Below are 21966 nucleotides of genomic sequence, written 5' to 3'. Positions count from 1 at the left end.
CGAGATGGGGGGTGGGGGGCAGAGAAGGTGTGGAAGGAAACTTGGCCCGGCTAGGAAATCTCGCGAGGTTTGGGCACTGCCTACTGCGTTCTGGTGCGGACCCTGGCGCTAATTTTTTTTTTTTTTTTTTGGTGCGTGTGTGTGCTATGCCTGCGACTTCGGAGCATGTGTTGTGGGTTCGAAAACCGGAGGCAGAATCGCCAGCAGCCCCATCCCCCCTGAACGGGTTTGAGCAGTGCTTGGCTCAGGATTCTTTGCTCGTGCTCAGCCACACGTCTCTTTTCGTTCTCATTAAGGTTCTGTTACGTGGGAATATTTTACCCATTTCATTGGCAGGGAAACAGGTCCAGGACTTAGAAATAGTTTAAAGAGTTTCTACTAGTGAATAGTAGAGCTGGGTTCCATATTACTGCTAGTAATAGAATTTGTTGAGTTCCAGGTGCCAACTACCATCTCAGACCTTCCTCTTAACTCCACGTATCCAATTGCCTGTTCAATTCTGCTTGGATGTCTAACAGACTTCTTCGAAGTAACTGTACCCCCAGATTTTATCTTCCAATCCTAGTCTTGGAAGCCACCATTTCTTGCCTAGGTTATTGTATTAAATAGCAGCATCCTTCCTGATCCCTTCCCTTGCCCTACAGATATTCCCAGCACAAAATTCCCAGGGATCTCAGTCATGACGTTGTACCCAACGCGAGTGGAATTATAGATAAAACACCAGTACACTGAGTTCAAATTAAGTATGGGGTCCTTTATTGGCTAGCCGACCCAGATGGATTCATCACAGAGAAAGGGTTTTTTTACTACCTTTTTTCAGTTGAGGGGGGAGGGAGGTAAGTGGGATCTTCGCAAGGTTAGATTTACAGGGTTGGGTGGGGGGGGGTTGTTGGTTAGTTACCAGGGGAACCAAGGATAGGAATGAGGTTTTACATGGTCTGCTGTGACTCTTGGCTAATCCCCGTCTCTGCAGGATATGTTTTAACAGCCCATTTCTGCAAGGCCTACCTGCTGAAATGGAGGAGGAAAGAAAGTGCAAATGGGGGTTCATTTGGCCTCTCAATGACACGTCCGTTCTCAAATCTTGCAGCTGCTTCCCATCTCAATCTTAGTAGCAGCCAAAAGTCTTTACTTTGACCAACAAGGCTCTATACCAGTGGTTCTCAACCTTCCTAATGCTATGACCCTTTAATCAATACAGTTTCTCATGTTGTGGACCCCCAACCATAAAATTATTTTCATTGCTACTTCATTTTTTTTTTTTTTTGTAGAGACAGAGTCTCACTTCACTGCCCTGGGTAGAGTGCCGTGGCGTCACACAGCTCACAGCAACCTCCAGCTCTTGGGCTTAAGCGATTCTCTTGCCTCAGCCTCCCGAGTGGCTGGGACTACAGGCGCCCGCCACAACGCCCGGCTATTTTTTTGCTGCAGTTTGGCCGAGGCTGGGCTTGAACCCGCCACCCTCGGCATATGGGGCCAGCGCCCTACTCACTGAGCCACAGGTGCCGCCCTCATTGCTACTTCATAACTGTAATTTTGCTACTGTTATGAATCGTAGTGTAAATATCTGATATGCAGGATGTATTTTCATTGTTACAAAGGGGTGGACACCCACATGCCCTATATGGTGTATCTTACGTCCCTTAACCTCCCTGACATCATCTCCTATCTGTGTTGCTGAGCTCCCAACCCCCTTAATTCCTGTTCCAGTTATACTGGCTTCCTGGAACACATTTCTCCCAGATATCCTCATGGCTCAGTCTCTTATTTCCTTTTCTGGCTACTTGAATATTTTACCCCACCATATATATTTTGCATCCTCTTTTCCCACTTTATTTTGTTCTACTTAACACTTATCAAACATTTTATGTGTGTGTGTATAGGTTTTTTTGTTGTTGTTGTTTGTTTTTTGAGACAGAGTTTCACTCTGTGCCCTGGGTAGAGTGCTGTGGCACCATAGCTCACAGCAACATCAAACTAGACATTGTGTATATTTTACTTTTTATCTTGTTTATTGTTTATCTCCCTACTAGGAGGCAAGCCCCAGGAATGCAGGGATTTTTGTCTATTTTGTTCACAGATGGCTCAGCATGGTGGCTCGCGCCTGTAATCCTAGCACTGTGGGAGGCAGAGGTGGGTGGATCACCTGAGCTCAGGAGTTTGAGACCAGCTGAGCAAGAGTGACACCCATCTTTACTAAAAATAGAAGAACTACCCAGCAACCTCCAACTCCTAGGCTCAAGCGATTCTCCTGCCTCCGCCTCCTAAGTAGCTGGAACTACAGGCACCCACCACAACACCCAGCTATTCTTTGGTTGCAGCAGTCATTGTTGTTTGACGAGTCTGGGCTGGATTCGAACCTGCCAGCACAAGTGTATGCTTGTGTGCCTTGAGGCACAGGCACCGAGCCACCCCTTTATCATTTTTGATTGAGGTTATTAGAGATTTTACTTTTCTGTTTCAAGTTAATCTTGCCAAAGGTTTATTGATTTTGTTTATTTTTCTGAAAAACCAACTTTTTGTTTCATTAATTTTCTGATTCTCCTGTTTTCAATTTCATTAATCTCTGATTTAATTTTGGTTATTTCTTTTCTTCTGCCGGGTTTAGGTTAGATTGTTCTTCTTTTTCCAATTCCATAAGATGGTTCATGAGTTTGTTGATACACGTTTTTCCTGTTTTTTGAGTGTAGGCATCTAATGTGATAAATTTTCCTCTTAAGACTGCTTTTGCTGTATCCCACAGGTTTTGGTAATTTGGGTCTTCATTGTTGTAATATTTGAGAATTTAATGATTTCCTCCTTTATCTCTTCCTGAACCCAACTACCATTCAGCCCGGAGTTGTTTAATTTCCAAGTCTTTCTGTGGGGATGAACGTTGTGGGAGTTGAGTTTCACCTTTATTGCCTTGTGGTCTGAGAAGATACAAGGTATACTTTCTAGTCTTTAAATTTTTCTGAGGTTTGATTTTTATCCTAGGATATGGTCAGTTTTGGAGTGCGTACCATGGGTTGACAAGAAAAATGTATATTCCTTAGCTTTGGGATGGTGTGTTCTGTGTAAGTCTATTAATCCCATTTGTTCTAGGGTCACACTTAAGTCTTTGTCATCTTTGTTTAGTTTCTGTTTAGAGGATCTGTCCAGTTCTGTCATTGAGGTGTTAAAGTCCCCAACTATTATGGTGTTATGGGATATCATATTGCTCAGACCCACCAAGGTCTGTTTCATAAATCTGGGAGCATTTATATTGGGTGAATAAATATTTAAAATTGAAATGTCATCTTGTATTGTTCCTTTGATAGGTATAAAGTGTCTATCTTTGTCTTTCTTAACTTTAGTTTTCTTTAGTTGCTGTAAATCTGCTTGTATCTGAAAATAAGATTGCAACCCTTCCTTTTATTCTGATTTCCATTTGCTTGAAATATTGTTTTCCATCCTTTAACCCTGAGGAAGGATGGGTTTTGTCCTCAAGGCTTGTGTGTCCTCAAGGCTCTGTGTGTCTCCTGGAGACAGCATATGGATGGTTTGTGCTTTTTTATCTGATCAGCCAGTCTGTCCCACTTAAGTGGTGAGTTCAGTCCATTGACATTTATTGAGAGAATTGATAAGTGTAGTGGAGTTCTATTCATCTTATTTAGTTGTGTAGTTTTTATCCTTTGGGCCATTGTGGAAGCTATGTTATGACCTTTAGCTTCTGGGTGTTTACTTTGCTGGTGGTCTATTGTGGTGATCAGTGTTGAGAATAGGTCTAAGTAGTTCTTGTAGAGCTATTGGTCTTGTGGTGAATTTACTCAGTGCTTGTCTATCTGCAAAAGATTTGACTTTTCCATCAATTTTGAAGCTTAATTTAGCAGGATACAGAATTCTGGGCTGAAAATTGTTTTGTTTAAGAATGTTGAAGGTGGATGACCATGCTCTTCTGGCTTGGAAGGTTTCAGTTGAAAAGTTTGTTGTCATCATAATGGCTGTACCTCTGTAGGTCAGTTGGTACTTAACTCTTGGCTGCCTGCAGAAGTTTTCTTTCATCTTGACTTTGGACAGGTTCATTACAATGTGTCTTGGAGAGGCTCTGTTTAAGTTGAGATGACCTGGAGTTTCATATCCATCTGTAGGGAGTGTGTTGAGTTCCTCAGTAGAACTTGGGAAGTTTTCCTTTATGATGGTCTCTAGTAGAGCTGCCATTCCTTTTGGACAATCTTCTTCCCCTCAGGAATCCCTATTATTTGAATATTTCAACACTTCATGGAGTCTCTTGGTTCTCTAAGTGCCTGTTCTGCTTTCTCTCTTCTTTTCTGCCTCTTTAACTACCTGGGGTAACTCAAAAACTTTATCCTGTAGCTCTGAGGTTCTTTCTTCTCCATGATCTAACCTATTTTTGATACTTTCTACTGCATCTTGTTGCGTGATCAGAGATGCGAGAGAGTCAGCAGCTTTGCCACAGATGTGAGCTTGCTCCTGCAGTGTTGAAGGGCCCAGGAGTGATTGACTACACACACAAGAGATGGCGTGTAGGGCGGCGCCTGTGGCTCAGTCGGTAAGGCGCCGACCCCATATACCGAGGGTGATGGGTTCAAACCCGGCCCCGGCCAATCTGCAACCAAAAAATGGCCGGGCGTTGTGGCGGGCGCCTGTAGTCCCAGCTACTCGGGAGGCTGAGGCAAGAGAATCGCTTAAGCCCAGGAGTTGGAGGTTGCTGTGAGCTGTGTGAGGCCACGGCACTCTACCGAGGGCCATAAAGTGAGACTCTGTCTCTACAAAAAAAAAAAAAAAAGAGATGGCGTGTAGCAAAGAAACTTTATTTTGTGCCACCTTATATACTTTGGTGGTCACATAGAAACTTAATCTATAAACTTTATTATTACCTAAATCTTACCTAACTTTATCTAAAATTAACTTGTGGGTAAATATCAAATCTCCACATTAACACAATTTCTTCTGTTTTTTACATTCCTCTCAGACATGCATCAACTCTAACTACAAATCTGATTGAACATAACACAGAAACTGCAGGGGAAATGAGGAAGTGAAACTCCTCATAAGCACATTCAATTTACCCAGTTTAGATTTATGGCTTTGTTTCTCCACAGCACAGAGACCTATAGGCTCTTTGTGACATAATGTTTTGACATATGTCAACCTCTGATCCGTGACTCTAGGAGTGAGGCTGTAACACCTGTGACCCCCCCCACGTCTGATGGAATGCATGACTTCAGAGCCATTGTTCCTGGAATTTTTTGTTTCCATGGTATCAAGCCCTGTGTTTGTTTCAGGGGAGCCCAGCCCTCTGTCCAGCCTTTTTGCTGTTTCAAAAGCTGCTTCTGTGTTAGCAAAAGCCAATTAACCCTTAGCTCACTTCATGTGCTTCATGTGGGGAGCTCTGTCACCCCACACATCTTTTCATTCCCTGATTGTCTCCTTCATTTCCTTAAACTCTGCCATATCCTTTCTGTATTCTACATATCTTTCATACAGTTTGTGGTTCTTGTCTGTTTTCTTGTGGTTCAGTCTGTGTTCTTGTTTGTTTTCTTGTCTGGTCCTTTTATTGTCTTTATCATCCATATTTTAAATTCCCTTTCTGTCAAGTCCATTAATTCCTTATAGGTGGAGTCTTCTGCAGTAGCTACCTCAATGTCCCTTTGGGGAGTTCCTCTGTTTGGTTTTTCACAATGTCTGAATTTTTCTGTTGGTTCCTCTTGATCACCTCCTTGTCCTCATTTTTGCTTCTCACTGCTTCCTTTGTTTTAAATAGAAGTCCTTGCTGATGATGAATATATGTTGTAATGTGTTGCTTGGACATCAGGTGGCACTGTGCTTTATTTTTTAGGAGACCAAGAGCACAGCCAGCAACCCCGCTGGTCATTATTCCAAACTTAGTTGCCTTCAGTGATTGCCTGATTGTTTCCTCAGCATTCAAACCCTGCTAGAGTTGGGATCTTAAAGCTTAAAGCTCACAAGAATCCTTGAGGGGCAGTTCTCACAGTGCCCATTGACTTCAGTTCCCTTGGGGTGTGGGAGTCCTTCAGTCTGTCCCAAGAGTGGCGTTCTGATTCCAGCAGGCAGAATTAAGACAGCTGTATTTTAGGTTCCTGCTAAGATCTTCTCCACCTTCCCACAATAACAGCCCCTGGCCACGGAGACCTTCCCAGTATGGCTGCCTCACCAGCCACCAAATCTATGGCAAGTCCACTTCAACCAGCATTCAAATTTGGTTGTTGTATACTGTTTGAGTCTGTCCACTCTTCCGAGCTTTCCCCTCAGTACACAACTTCTCCCATCTTCTGAAAACTCTAGAAAGGCCTTCCCCATTCCAGGCCTCTGTGGGCAGCAACCTGATCCCAGCCAGTCACAATCCCTTGCCTAATTCATCAGATTTTCACCCCTCCAGTGTATCAAACTCACTATCTCCTCACTGGGATCCCTGAGCTATGACTCTGGTTGCAGTCCTCATGCCAAATATGGCTGGATTCTCTATTTTTCCCCAGTTATTCTAGGAAAGCTCAGCTGAATGATCTTTCTGGTCTGCCATCTTGCTCTGTACCCCTAATTTTTCTGTTTTTGTAGAGACAGGGTTTTGCTCTTGCTCAGATGATTTCTATTTCTATTATTTATTTATTTATTATTTTTATCTATTTATTTATTTTTTGAGACAGACAGAGTCTCACTGTGCCACCCTTGGTAGAGTGCCATGGGGTCATAGTACAGCAACCTCCAACTCTTGGGCTTAAGCGATTCTCTTTCTTCAGCCTCCCAAGTAGCTGGGGCTACAGGCACCCATCATAACACCTGGCTATTATTTTGTTGAAGTTGTTGTTGTTGTTGAACTGGTCCAGGCTGGGTTCGAACCTGCCAGCCTTGGCGTATGTGGCTGGCGCCATAACCACTGTGCTGCAGGCGCTGAGTCTGTTTTTTTATTTCTTTTATTTTTTTTTAAAGCTTTATTTATTTATTTATTTATTATTTATGTAGAGACAGAGTCTCAAGCTGTCATCCTGGGTAGAGTGCCGTGGCGTCACAGCTCATAGCAACCTAAAACTCGTAGGCTTAGCAATTCTCTTGCCTCAGCCTCCCAAGTAGCTGGGACTACAGGTGCCTCCCACAATGCTTGGCTATTTTTTTTTTGTTGTTGCAGTTGTCATTGCTGTTTTAGATGGCCCCAGCTGGTTTGAACCTGGCCAGTGCCCTACCCATTGAACTATGCATGCTGCCTTTAAAGCTTTATTGAGACATAATTTGTGCATCACATTCTTTCTGAAAGGGAGATCTAGAAAAAATCTACATATCATTTATATGTTTAAAATATATATTCGACAATTATTAGTATGTTTTGTACATTCAACAATTATTAGTATGTTTACATATATGTACCAGTATATAACCATCCTGACAATATATCATTAGAACTTTTTCGTCACCCCAATAAAAAACTTTGTGTACTTTTGTAGTATTGTCCATTTCCAGTTCTTAGCAACCACTAATCTGTTTTGTCTTTGTAGATTTGTATTTGCTCCTTTTCACTTAACAGTGTATGGTGAGAGAACTCCACATGTGTCTGTAGAGATTTTCTTTGGTTTTAAAAATATGTAAACCTGTTTTACTCATTTGAGTAAGTTTTTATTGAAGTGTGACATAAAGTTTACCACACCTAAGTGAATGCTGTATGTACCAGAGCCTAGAACATTAGCAGCACAAAAGTAACCTTTCTTGTGCTACCTTCCCATCACTACCCTCACGACCCTAGGGTAATGACTATCCTGATTTCTAACATCATAGATTAATTTAGTAGTTTTTAAATTTTATGCAAATCATACAATATTCTTGCATGTGTCAACTGTTTTCTCTCTCTCAATATAATATTTATGAGAATAATCCATATTATTACATGTAATTGTAGTTTGTTCATTCTTATTACTATTTTTCTTTTTTCTTTTTTTTTTTGTGAGAGAGTCTCACTTTGTCACCCTTGGTAGAGTGCCTTCGCATCATAGCTCACAGCAACCTCAAACTCTTGGGCTCAGTGATCCTCTTGCCTCAGCCTCCCAAGTAGCTGGGACTACAGGTGCCAGGCTATTTTTAGAGATAGGATCTCACTCTTACTCAGGCTGGTCTTGAACTCCTGAGCTCAAGCAATCTACCCGCCTTGGCCTCCCAAAGTGCTAGGATTACAGGCGTGAGCCGCTGTGCCTGGCCTTAGTTATTTTAGTTCATTCTTACTACTATTTTTTTTCTGAGACAGAGTCTCAAGCTGTGGCTCTGGGTAGAGTGCTGTGGAGTCACAGCTCACAGCAACCTGTAACTCTTGGGCTTAAGTTATTCCCTTGCCTCAGCCTCCCAAGTAGCTGGGACTACAGGTGCCCACCACAACACCCAGCTATTTTGTTGTTGTTGTAGTTGTCATTGTTGGCAGGCCCGGGCTGGGTTTGAACCTGCCAGCTCTGGTGTACGTGGCTGGCGCCCTAGCCGCTGAGCTACAGGCACCAAGCCTTTTTTTATTTTTTTGAGACAGAGTCTCACTTTGTCACTCTTAGTACTAAGAGTACTGTGGCATCATAGCTCACACTAACCTCAATCTCTTGGGCTTAAGTAATCCTCTTACCTCAGCCTCCCAAGTAGTTGGGGCTACAGGTGCCGCCACAATGACCTGGCTTTTTTTTTTTTTTTTTCTTAGAGAGGGGATCTCACTTTTTGTCAGGCTGGTCTCCAACTCCTGAGCCTGGCAGTTTACCCACCTCAGCCTTCCAGAATGCTAGGATTACAGGTGTGAGCTACCGCCTTAGGGTACATTGTATGTGTCTTTTGCTGCACTTTTGTACTCTTTTTAGGTTAATTTACAATAATCATAGAAACTGCCAATTCCCAAAAGTAGTTCTACAGATTTACACTCCCTGTATCAGTAGTTGTTCTATAAACATCTTCACCAATACTGGTATTGTTTGTCTTGTTCATTTTAGCTATGCCAGTGGGGTATGTAATGAAATTACCTGTGGTGTAAATTTGCTTTTCCGTAATGACTAATGCAACTGACTACCCTTTCATATAGGTATATTTTTTACTTTGGAATTTTTTGGTCCATTTTTCTATTTGATTATCTGACTTTTCTTTCCTTCCAAGAAAAGGACATGGGATAGAAATCTTTTGTGGATATATATATCTTTCCCAGTTTGCTGCTTGGCTTTTCACTCTGCTAATGATGTATTTTGATGAACAGATGTTCTTTTTTTTGAGACAGAGTCTCAAGCTCTTGCCCTGGGTAGAATGCCGTTGCCTCAGCCTCCCAAGTAGCTGGGACTACAGGCGCCTACCACAACACCCGGCTATTTTGATTATATTTGTCATTGTTTGGCGGGCCTAGGCTGGATTTGAATCTGCCAGCTCCGGTGTATGTGGCTGGCACCTTAGCCGCTTGACATAATTTGTGCATCACATTACACCTACAGGTGCCAAGCCTGAACAGATGTTCTTAATTTTAATATAATCCATTTTCCTTTTTATTTTTTAGTTAATGCTTTTTGTGTCCTGCTTAAGAAATATTTGCCTACTCCAACATTTTAAAGATACTCCCCTATATTTTCTTTTAAAACTTGTTTTACTTTCCTTTTTTTCATGTACAGCTCTTATTAGAGAATATCATAAGACATCATACATCATCAAGACATTAAAATCATACAATATCATGTAAAATCAATTCATTTACTGTTTTTTTCATGGCTTAATTATTCTTTTTGGAAGAAAGAGTCAATTTTGGTCTATTTCTTTTTTCTTTTTTTTTTTTTTTTTGTAGAGACAGAGTTTCACTTTATTGCCCTTGGTAGAGTGCCATAGCGTCACACAGCTCACAGCAACCTCCAACTCCTGGGCTTAGGCAATTCTCCTGCCTCAGCCTCCCAAGTAGCTGGGACTACAGGCACCCGCCACAATGCCCGGCTATTTTTTTTGTTGTTGCAGTTTGGCTGGGGTTGGGTTTGAACCCGCCACCCTCGGTATATGGGGCCAGCGCCCTGCTCACTGAGCCACAGGCGCCGCCCAATCTTAGTCTATTTCTTTTCCTTAAGTGGAGAAAGCACGCTCAATACTGGGAATTTTTCCACAGCAAATGACTTCAACTGTATTATCAGATGCCTGACAGTCTCTTCTTTTGAATTCTCTGCGATTTCTCCATCATCATTACTTATTTCTTCCATTTTATCAGCTGGTTCATGTACTTTTACTGGAACTTCATTGGATTCATGACACAAGACTTCCTGAGAGATCTTGTGTCAGTTTAAATTTCTTGAGCCAACCATGTGATGCTTGGAAATCTGCCATCCCAAATTTCTGTGCTATTTTTTTGTTTGTTTGTTTTGTACTAAAAGTTTTTATCGGCGAGGGAGGGATGCTGCAGAGCAGCACCAAGGAGGAGAGAAAAGAAGAGGGGGGGAAGGGGGGGCGGAGAGGGAGCCTGTGCTATTTTTTTTAGCTTCTGGATCACTGGGGCCGGAGATTTGGGTGTTAACTGACCTAATTTATTTGAACCAGCTTAATGTGGCTTCATTGACTTATCAAGGGGAGTTTTCCTCCTGTCCCACTATAGTGGAAACGTATCTCTCCAAGTACTCATGGTGGTCTTGCTAATACCAAAATGTTGTGCTGTCTTTCTTTGACTGCTGCCAGAAAATGTAGAAGATCAACTTTTTCCTTTAATGTTCGCTCTTTGAGTTCTTTCCTTTGGGCCATCATGTTTCAATTAACTGTACAATTTTTCAGTAATTGTAGGATGTACCTACAATTCAGACCAGTCCTTCACGTTAAAAAAAATCTTCCACAACACGTGATGAATAATAAGATGTCAGGTCTAAGAAGACAATACATGGTAATGATGATAAAATAACTTATACTAAAGAAAAAATAATACAGCTAAGGGCAAAGCGCACACCTTCTACCCCTTGGTGTAGAGTGGACTCAACTGGTCAAGTTACAGAGTGTAAATTAATATTGTGTGTCACTGTTCAAGTGGTCAAGATACAACTAGTCAGTATATAGAGGTCATTCTTCCGTTAATTATGTGTGGTACATGTCCAGTCTATGAAAATGAGGTCAACTTAAGGAGAAAGTCAACTTTGGAGGTTCCACTGTATTATCACTGCTTTGATTGATGTATGCTAGCCATAACCTGAAGAGACCTTATGATAATTTCCCTCTTCTGTACAGATCTGAGAAAAAGACCAGTCCCAAGAAGCAGGGTTTATTGTGGTGACCAGATGCACATCTCCAATATGCCTCACCATCCTTGCGATAGCTCTTGTTTTAGTTTTCATAGATTAAAAGCCATCTGGAATTGAATTGGGGATATTGTATAAGTGGGGGTTGTAGAGGAAAGGACACCATGCTTGCAAGGACAGTGACTGACTTCTATTGCCTTAAAAAGAAACATAGAATAGGACAGTCTCCTGGCAAGTCTAGAGATGTTTTGTGACTTAGGGGTAATCCCCCAAGTAACTCAGTGACCCAGAATGAGATAAGATGGGTCACTAGTTAGTAAGCATGTGTTAAACATTGATGCTTGGTACTTCTTCATGGGGGTTGTGGGGAAAGAACACGTGAGGAAAGAACACATGGCAATCCTTATGCATGCAGCCCTTGTATGTAATTACCTTAACTCTCCACACCTGTTGTGTTTGTCAGTACCTTAACTCTCCACACCTGTTGTGTATAACCTTAATAAATAGCCATTGCGGAGGGGGCTCAGAGCTGCCCTGCACTTAAGGTTAGCCCGCCTCTTGCAAACTTGTACTTCAATCTGTGTCACACCTGTTTCCTCTGTGTCATGACCATGACCAGGGCCATAGGGGTCTCGTCAAGGGGTAAAGATCTACTTTTTTTCCTTGTGGACAGTAATTTGAATTTGCAGCATTTCCTGAAAGACCATCATTTTCTTACTACACTGAAGTATCAACTTTGACATATATCATATATTGAGTATCCATATATATGTGGGTTTGTTTCTGGATTTTTTTTTCCGTGGAGAATAATTTTATCAGAACAGTATGGTTTCCTATGTTTAAAGATCTATTTATTATGTTATTTTTACAAGTAGCAAAATCTCTCCGTTTTTTTTTCCATGTGAACGTACATGAATATGAAAACTGCTTCTGTCCACACTGCTGGTCCCATCCATCCGGTGAGGGGAAACAGGAAGCTTTGACTTATGAACAACATCCTGAAGCAGTGATAGTTTCCTTGTTAGTGGGTCTTAAACTTTAGCACTCTAATCAATCATTTTCTTGTTGATTTCTTTTCAGTCAAAGAAAATCTATTAGTTTGTGAGCATCTTCCCCAGTAGAAAGGCCTATGAAGCCTTGGGGCAGTAGGTAACTTAGGTAGGGGCTGGGCTATATAGTGACCTCACTGTTGGTGCAATGGAAAGCTGTAGAATCCTGCTCCTGAGCATCTCCTTTGCTTAAATCACCTTTTAAGTTTTTCTCAGATACCAGTTCCTGGAAAATGAACAGCAGTGAATCTCTGACTTCACCCAATGGATTAAAGTCAATAAGCCACAAAAAACGTCAATTAGCTACACCTTTCCCCTACTGTCTCTACATCGAATAGAAAGTCTTCATCTAAGAATTCATATTGTGTTTCTTGAAAAATTCTTGTATGCCTCTGCAAATTTCTTCTTATTGTTTAGAAATATGATCATAATATTGTGTGCAGTCCCTTTGAGAAATACTAATAAGCTTGTTTTTCTGACAAAACATCAGAACTCAGCCCCAGGAATTAATTCACAACATTTTTGGAGGACAAGCTTATATTTTGTACAAGGATCTGGAGGATCATCAGTACAATGAATAAATGGTTGAATGAAGTCATGAGTGATGAAATCAGAACTCTTGAAAAGCAGAAAGATGTTGCTGAGGGTTTTACCTTTCAGAGAACTATTTCTAGTATGCATCGAGGGACACTCCAGTTAAGCTTAGGAAAGACTTTGCCCTCCAGAGAATTGAAAGCTTCTTGGACTTTAGTGGTGAACTCTGGAAATTCTCCTGCCTTAATTGTGGCTGTGTTCTCATCATCATCAGACCATTGCATTTTTTTCTAGTTCATCATCACTGTCTGGCTGAGAACACATTGATGGATCATCTCTTCTGTAAACCACCAGAACTCCATCTTGAATCCTTCACATTCTGAGGAAGTGGAAGATTAACACCCTTTTTAAAATTTTTTTAGACTAAATCTCACAATGTAGCCCTGGCTAGAGTGCTGTGGTGTCATAGTAGCTCACAGCAACCTCAAACTCTTGGGGTCAAGCAATCCTCTTGCTTCAGCTCCTGAGTAGCTGGAACTACAGGTACCTGCCACAAAGCTTGGCTAATTTTTTTTTCTATTTTAGTAGAGGTGGGGTCTGGCTCTTGCTCAGGCTGGTCTTGATCTCCTGAGATCAAGCAGTCCACCCCTTTCTGCCTCCCAGAGTGCTAAGATTACAAGTGTGAGCTGCCGGGACCTGCCAAGAATGACACTTGATTGTAAGGCTCCTGAAGAGCAAGTTCTAGATGGAGAACTGACAGTGCAGCACATGCTCCTTCATTCTTCAGTTGCCTTTCCTCGTTACTGGATTTTCTATTATGATTTTCTATTCTGTTTATCTCTCTTTGTGCCCCCCAAAAATCCACTTTTTTTTTTTAAAGATACAGGGTCTTGTTTTCTTGCCTCGGCTGTAATGCAGTGGCTTGATCATAGCTCACTGAAGCCTTAAATTCCTAGACTCAAGTCATCTTCCTGGCTCAGCCCCTAACGTAGCTGGAACTACAGATGCATGCCACCACACCTGACTAATGTTTTTTTATTTTTTAGAGACTAGGTCTCACTCTGTTATCCAGGTTAGAGTGTAGTGGCATGATCATAGCTCTTTCACAATCTTGAATTCCTGGCCTCAAGGGGTCCTTCTGCCTTGGTTTCTTGAGTACATGGGACTATAGGTGCACACCAGTATGCCTAATCTTGAAAAATTACAAAAATCAAAACCTAATTAAAACTTTTTTTTTTTTTTTTTGTAGGAACACTTTTTGCAGATTTATTTTTATTTTTCGTTTCACTGTGTTGCCCAGGCTGGTCTTGAACTTCTGGGCTCAAGCAACCCTCCTGGCTCTTCCTTCTTCTTTTTTTTTTTTTTTTGCAGTTTTTGGCCAGGCCTGGGTTTGAACCCGCCACCTTTGGCATATGGGGCCAGCACCCTACCCCTTCGAGCCACAGGCACTACCCATGGCTCTTCCTTTTAAAGTGCTGGGATTATGGGCATGAGCCACTGCACCTGGCTGATATTTTATTCTTAACCACTTGGCCTAGTGCCTGGCTGGATAAGCTCAAATATTTGTTGAGTATGTGGATGAAGGAACTGGAATGTAACCACTGAAATATAAACACTAGGAAGGTAAGGGAATTTTGACTCTTTTGTTCTTTGATGAACAAGTATTCCTATCATCTAAGCCAATACCTAGCCCACAGTAGGCACTCAGTAAACATTGGTGGGTAAAGATGAATAAGTATTGGACTTTGGCTTTAGGTTTCTACTTATCTTTTAGCTCTCAGCTTAAATGTATTTCCTCAGAGAAACCTTCCCTAATAGCCTCTGACAAAATTTTCTGGTTACATATTGTAGTTTCTTGTACTTTCCCATCATAGCTATTCAATAGACTTGTGTATTTTTTTGTTCCCTACTAGACTGACAGGGTGTAATCTGTCTTATTTTCTGTATCCTTAGTACCTTGTATTAGAGTACTTAGTTGGCCCTCACTTATTGTTGCTGACTGATGGAAGAAGTAACCAGATGTCTTATAATGGAGGTTTAAAGTTTAGAGGAGATGTTGGTTCTAAATAGCTTAAACAAAAAAAGGGTATTTATTGGTTTATATAACTGAACTATAGGAAGGGAAACAATAGTTGGACTAATGGCCCACCAAAGATGTCCACATTCTAATCCCCAGAACTTATGTTTTTGTTTTTATTTTTTTATTTTTTTTATTTTTTTTTTTGAGACAGAGCCTCAAGCTGTCACCCTGGGTAGAGTGCCAAGGCATCACAGCTCACAGCAACCTCCAACTCCTGGGCTTAAGCGATCTCTTGCCTCAGCCTCCCAAGTAGCTGGGATTACAGGTGCCTGCCCACAATGCCTGGCTATTTTGAGAGATGAAGTCTTGCTGTGGCTGGCTGGTCTTGAAACTATGGGCTCAGGCAATCCACCTGCCTCGCCTCCCAGAGTGATAGGATTACAGGCATGAGCCACTGTGCCTGGACCCCAGAATTTGTTACTGTTACCTTTCATAGGAAAAGACATTTTGTAGATGTGATTAAGTTAAGGATTTTGAGATGGGGAGATTATCCTGGATTATCTGTGTGGGCTGGATGTAATTACAAATCTTTATAAAAAAGATGCAAGAGGGGTGGCGCCTGTGGCTCAAAGGAGTAGGGTACTGGCCCTATATGCTGGAGGTGGTGGGTTCAAACCCAGCCCCGGCCAAAAACTGTAAAAAAAAGCAAGAGGAGTCAGTCAGAAAGAGAAGGCAATGTACTGAAGGAAGCAGAAATTGGATCATTGAGATCTGAAGATGGAGGAAGAGGCCACAAGCCAAAGAATGAAGGTAACCACCAGAAGAAGATAAGGAAATGGATTTTTTCCTCCTACATTCCAGAAGCAGCAGCTCTCCCATCACCTTGACTGTAACCCAGTGAAACATTTCAGATTTTTGGTCTCCTGAACTGTAAAATAATAAATCTGTGTTGTTTCAAACCACTAGACTTGAGGAAATTTGTTGCAGCAATCAGAAAACTAAATTGGTGGGACCACACCTATGGTGCATCTTGCAAGGGTACATGTGAAACTTACTAAATGTAGAATATAAATGTCTTAACACAATAACTAAGAAAATGCCAGGAAGGCTATGTTAACCAATGTGATGAAAATATGTCAAATGGTCTATAAAACCATTGGTCTATAAAATCATGGTGCCCCATGATTGCATTAATGTACACAGCCTATGATTTAATAATAATTTAAAAAAAAAGAAAACTAATTGTTGCCTCTCATGGTTTTTGCTTTCTTTCCTTTTCCTTTTCGTTTTTTAGAGACAGCATCTCCTGGGCTCAAATGATTTCCTGCCTTATCTTCCTAAGTAGCTGGGATTATAGGCTCATGCCACCATGCTTGACTTATTTATTTATTTTTTCTGACTGAGTGTGACTCTGTCACTTGGGCTAAAGTGCCATGGCCTCCGCCTAGCTCACAGCAACCTTAAACTCCTGGGCTCAAGCAATCTTCCTGTCTCAGCCTCCTGAGTAGCTGAGACTATAGGTACATGCCACCCCACTACACGTAGCTAATTTTTCTATTTTTCAGTAGAGACAGGGTCTCATTCTTACTCAGGCTGATCTTGAACTCCTGAGGTCAAGTGATTCTTCAGCCCTTGCTTCCCAGAGGTGCTAGGATTACAACTGTGAGCCACCCAGCCTAGCCACGGTGTTTGAGAATTTATTACTGGCCGGGCACGTTGGCTCATGCCTGTAATCCTAGCACTCTGGGAGGCAGAAATGGGCAGATTGCTTGCACTGAGGTGTTTGAGACCAGCCTGAGCAAGAGTGATACCCCATCTTTACTAACAATAGAAAAACTAGTCAGGCATTGTGGCTGGCACTCAGTCCCAGATTTCAGGAAGCTGAGGCAAGAGGATTGCCTGAGCCCAGGAGTTTGAGGTCACTGTGAGCTATGATGCCATGACACTCTACTCAGGGTGACAGAGTGAGACTCTGAAAATAAAAAACAGAAGTTATTCCTGTGGGAGGATCTTGGTATTGGCCCCCTGCAATTTTCTTCATCATCATTGACAAATAGCCATTGGTTACAACTTCATTCGAAGAAACAATTGGAAGAAAATACTTTTTGAAAGATTTGGCGCAATAGCTCTGTGAAGAAAACATAAGAAGGAGGGCCCAAAATGCGCACTGTCTCTACAAAAAAATACACAGTGGCAGCAAATCTTTGTGGACACAAGTGCAAAGACAAGGTGTGGTGACAAGAGATGTGGTTCATACCAAACCAAAAGTAGGAGACAAGCAGTGAAAAGCTTACTAAAAAAGGTAGCTGCTGCTTTAGTCCCTGTGGGAGAGACTGGAAATATATGAAGGGATGCAGTGAATGTAGCAAACACATCAAAAGAGGAAAAGGTAATGAAAAGAACATGTAGAAATTGTGACTAAAATGTATATAAAATACACAGGTTTTCCACGAATTTACAGGTTAGTGACTAACCCTTCCATTGGTGTTCATTGAATTGTCATTGGTATGTGACTTTAAAAATTTAATTTTTTAAAAAATTAAATCTGTCTTAAAAAATTAAGTCTGTCGCCCAGGGTAAAATGCCCTGGCACCATAGCTCACAGCCATCTCAGCGTCTTGGGCTCAAGTAATCCTCTTACCTCAGCCTCCAGAGTAGCTGGAACTACAGGCACTCACCACAAGCCCAGCTACTTTTTCTCTCTTTAGTAGAGATGGCGTCTCACCATGAGCTCAAGGGATCCTCCCTCCTCAGCCTCTCAAAAGTGCTAGGAATACAGGCATGAGCCACTGTGCCTGGTCTAAACAGTACTGTTTTATGTATATTTTATTTATTTATTTATTTATTCTCTTTTGAGATAGTCTCACTCTTTTGCCTCAGGCTACAGTGCAGTGGCGTTAGCCTAGCTCACAGCAACCTTAAACTCCTGGGTTCAAGGGATCCTCCTGCCTGAGCCTCCTGAGTAGCTAGGACTACAGACGCCCTCCACACCAGCTAATTTTTCTATTTTTATTTTATTTATTTATTTATTTTTTGGAGACAGAGTCTCACGATGCCACCCTCGGTTAGAGTGCATGGTGTCACAGCTCACAGCAACCTCAAACTCTTGGGTTTAAGCTGTTCTCTTGCCTCAGCCTCCCGAGTAGCTGGGACTACAGGCGTCTGCCACAATACCCGGCTGTTTTGTTTTTGTTGTTGTAGTTGTTATTGTTTAGCAGGCCTGGGCAGGGTTGAAACCCACCAGCCCCAGTGTATCTGGCCAGCGCCCTAACCACTGAGCCGATTTTTCTATTTTAGTAGAGACGGGGTGTGGTGTTGCTCTTGCTCAGGCTGGTCTCAAACTCCTGAGCTCAGGGATCCCTTGCCTTGGCCTTCCAGGCGTGAGCCGCCACACCCGGTTTGTTTTTATGTATTTTTAAATTTAATTTTACAATGTATATATTTGGCATGTTGTATTTCAATTAACTCATGTTGTTATGAGCTATCGAATGTTTATGCATATGGGATTTCCTTTATTATTTGTTGTAGTATTTCATTGTATTAGAGGAACATTTCACGTTGTATTCTTTCGCGTCTTATTGGACATTTCTCCTGCTCATATTTTTTGCCAGGAAGCAGGCTTTCTTGAATATGTCTTCTTGTGCACACCTGTAGGAGTTTCTTTCTGTATTTTTCTAGAGGTGAAATTGTTAGCTCATAAAATACACATTTTAAATTTTAGCATATCGAATTGCCCTCACAAGTGGCTGTTCTCTACGTCTTGGCTTTCCTGAGACTGCTGGCAAATGATACAACTCGAGTACCTCACACCCCAGAACAGGCGCCTGCTGGGGTGGGGGAGCTCCCCTGCGCACTTGGTACGTCCCAGCGGCCGCTTGCCCGCGCAGGACTGTTGGTTTCGTCCCGGACGCCCGCGCCTGCGCCAGCTGAGCTCTCCGCGGTACCTCCCTCGCGCGCGCCCGGTGGGCCCGGACTCTGGAGGTTCTGCGGCCGCTCCGATCCCCAGCGTCCCGGAGGAGGGGCTCCTCTGGGCGGCAGGGGAGGGGTGCGGCGGCGCCGGCTGGTGAGTACCTGCCGTCTCCGCACACCTCCAGCCCGCCCTCTTCCCGCCTTGTCCTGGCCCTTGGGAGGGCCGCGGCCGACCCCTCACCGAGAGGGGCGCTTCGCGACGCCGAAGTAGGCCTCTCGGGACGCCAGGGTGGGCCCCTTCCGCTGCTGAGGTGGGTTTCCGGGGACGCTGAGATGGGCTTTGGTCTTCGGTCGCCTGGCCCCACCCCTCACACCTTCAGGGCGGCTGGTATTCTCTCCGGGCGTTGTCACCGCCGCTCGCTCGCGTTCCAGGATCTGGGGTCTCATCCGTCTCTCGCTGTGTGCGGAGGTTACCGCTGCTTCCCCGCAGCCCGCGGGGCGCCTCGCCCGGGCCCCTCCGCCCATCAGCTTACTCTTTTGTTGCGAGTGATTTTTCCTTCATTAATTCTCTTGTCTTGGCAGAAAGATTTCTCTTGGAAATCCTTGTCATCATATACCACTTTACCTTCCAACAGAGCTGGCGTATCCCTCTGTGCGACAACAGTGCTTCAGACCTTTTGTACTTCAGCGTTTACTTAATCCTCACGACAACCTTGGGGGATATAGGTACTATTTATTTTCCTATTTATTATGCAGATGAAGTAACTGAGAATGGAGGACACACTACTCATCAGTGGCAGAGCTGGATTTGAATCCTGGCACCCAGACTCCAATATTCTTGCATTTACTCATTATATCATGCTGAGCTGTATAAATACAGCCAGGAAAAAGTAAAGTTTTCCTGTCTGTATTATCTTTGTTTCTCTGTATAGTGAGGCAATGCCTTGTAGTTGAATCAAAGTGTTTTTGTGTAATCCTAGCACTCTGGGAGACTGAAGCCCGTGGGTTGCTGGAGCTCAGGAGTTGGAAACCAGCCTGAGTAAGAGCAAGACCCCATCTCTTAAAAAAAAAAAAAAATAATAAATAGCTGGGCACTGTGGTGGGCACCTGTAGTCCCAGCTACTGGGAAGTCTGAAGCAAGAGAATCACTTGAGCTCAGGCAGTCCACCTGCCTCAGCCTCCCTGAGTGCTAGGATTACAGGCATGAGCCACAGCACCTGGCCACTATCTTTTTCGATACTGAATTTTGCTCTGTCACCCAGACTGGAGGGCAGTGGCATGAACAGAGCTCACTGCAGCCTCCAACTCCTGGCTACTGTGCCTGGCTATTTTTAAAAACTTTTTGTAGAGACTGGATTTCACTAGTTTGCCCAGGCTGGTCTTGAACTTGTAGGCTCAAGAAATCCTCCTGTCTTGGCTTCTCAAAGTGCCACTGCACCTGGCCTTTGACCATGTTTTATTTTTCTTGTGTGTGTGTGTATTTGAGACAGAGTTTCACTGGTCACCTGGGCTAAAGTGCCATATCATCAGCCTAGCTCCCAGCAACCTTAAACTCCTAGGTTCAAGTGATGCTCCTGCCTCAGCCTCCTGAGAATCTGGGACTACAGGCCCCTACCACAATGCCCAGCTAATTTTTTTATTTTAATTTTAATTTTTTAATTTTTTTTTTGAGACAGAGTCTGACTTGGTCACTCTCAGTAGAATACCATGGCGTCTTAGACAGCAACCTCAAACTCTTGGGTTCTAGTCATTCTCTTGCCTCACCTTCCCAAGTAGCTGGACTACAGGCACCTGCCACAATGCCTGGCTGTTTTTTAGCGATGTGGTCTCGCTCTTGCTTAGGCTGTTGTCGAACTTGTGAACTCAAGCAATCCACCCACCTCGGCCTCCCAAGTGCTGGGATAATTTTTTAATTTTTAGTAGAGATAGGGTCTTGTTCTTGGCTCAGGCTGGGGTTGAGCTCCTGAGCTCAAGGGATCCTACTGCCTTAGCTTTCCAGAGTGCTAGGATTACAGGCATGAGCCACCATACCCAGCTACCCTTGCTCATGTTTTAATTGGGTTCTTTGTTGCTGAGTTTAGGAGTTCTTTATGTATTTTGCGTATTAGCCCCTTACCAGATTTTTTTTTCTGTTTTGTGGGTTGCCTTTTCATTCTGTTGGTAGTGTCCTTTCATGTACACAGGTTTTTAATTCTGATGTGGTCCAATGTATCTGTTTTTGTTGTTATTACTTGTGCTTTTGGTATCATATTCAATAAATTATTGTCAAGCTATGATCATGTCATTGCACTCCAGCCTGGGCAATAGGGTAAGACCTTGTCACTTAAAAAACAAAACAGGCTCGGCGCCTGTAGCTCAAGCCGCTGAGGTGCCCGCTCAGGCACCAGTCACCACTAGAACTGGTGGGTTCGAATCCAGCCTGGGCCTGCCAAACAACAATGACAACTACAACCAAAAAATAGCCGGGCCTTGTGACAGGCGCCTGTAGTCCCAGATACTTGGAAGGCTGAGGCAAGAGAATCTCTTAGGCCCGGGAGTTGGAGGTTGCTGTGAGCTATGATGCCATGGCAGTCTACCTAGGGCGACAGCTTGAGGCTCTGTCTCAAAAACAACAACAAAAAAATAAAACAAGGTAGAGGGAGGGGAAATGAGGGAGTGGGGGGGGGAGGGAAGGGACTGGGGAGTTATGGTATATGGCACACCTCTTGGGGGCAGGACACAACTCTAAGAGGGATTTTACCTTATGAATGCAAGCAGTGTAATTCTTTGTACCCTCAATGAATGCCAAACAATAAATAAATAAATAAAAGGGAAAAAAGGTGGAAACTGCCAAACAGTTTTTCAAAAGGATTGTAATACCTTATACAATAGTAGAATCTTTCTAAGTTGACCACCCAAAGAACTATAACAAGGGTCAATACGCAGAGGTGGTCAACATAAGGAACTAGGGCTGCTGTACTGGTACATACATGTGGTGCATGTCTATTCTAGGAAAATTAGGTCAACTTAGGGAGGTAGTCAGTGAAGGGAGGTGGTCCACTATGGACCACCAGCAATATATTTCATCCCAGCAAGGTATCAGAGTTCTAATTGCTCTATATCCTTGTCATTACTTGCTGTTTTTAGACTTTTAAAGTTTTTTTTGAGACAGAGCCTCAAGCCTTTGCCCTGGGTAGAGTGCTGTGGCATCACAGCTCACAGCAACCTCCAACTCCCAGGCTCAAGCGATTCTCTTGCCTCAGCCTTCCAAGTAGCTGGGACT

At 43.0% G+C, this 21966-nt stretch overlaps 1 protein-coding gene and 1 pseudogene across 4 annotated transcripts in view; one reads left to right on the top strand and one right to left on the bottom strand.

The window, feature by feature from the left end:
• Window positions 1-12242: 12242 nt before the first annotated feature.
• LOC128568645 (cell division cycle protein 123 homolog) lies at window positions 12243-15977 on the bottom strand (annotated as a pseudogene).
• A 2720-nt stretch (window positions 15978-18697) lies between these two features.
• The window catches only part of UIMC1 (ubiquitin interaction motif containing 1), a 122856-nt gene continuing 119587 nt past the window's right edge, over window positions 18698-21966 (top strand). For 2 of the 4 annotated variants that reach the window (XM_053566387.1, XM_053566385.1), the window contains exon 1: window positions 18703-18858. The gene's annotated coding sequence lies outside the window, so the exon portion shown is untranslated. The other 2 variants (XM_053566389.1, XM_053566386.1) reach the window with 2 other exon arrangements.

This window comes from Nycticebus coucang, chromosome 17, assembly GCF_027406575.1.
Source record: "Nycticebus coucang isolate mNycCou1 chromosome 17, mNycCou1.pri, whole genome shotgun sequence".
NCBI lineage: Eukaryota > Metazoa > Chordata > Mammalia > Primates > Lorisidae > Nycticebus > Nycticebus coucang.
This window is presented reverse-complemented; position numbering and strand designations above follow the sequence as displayed.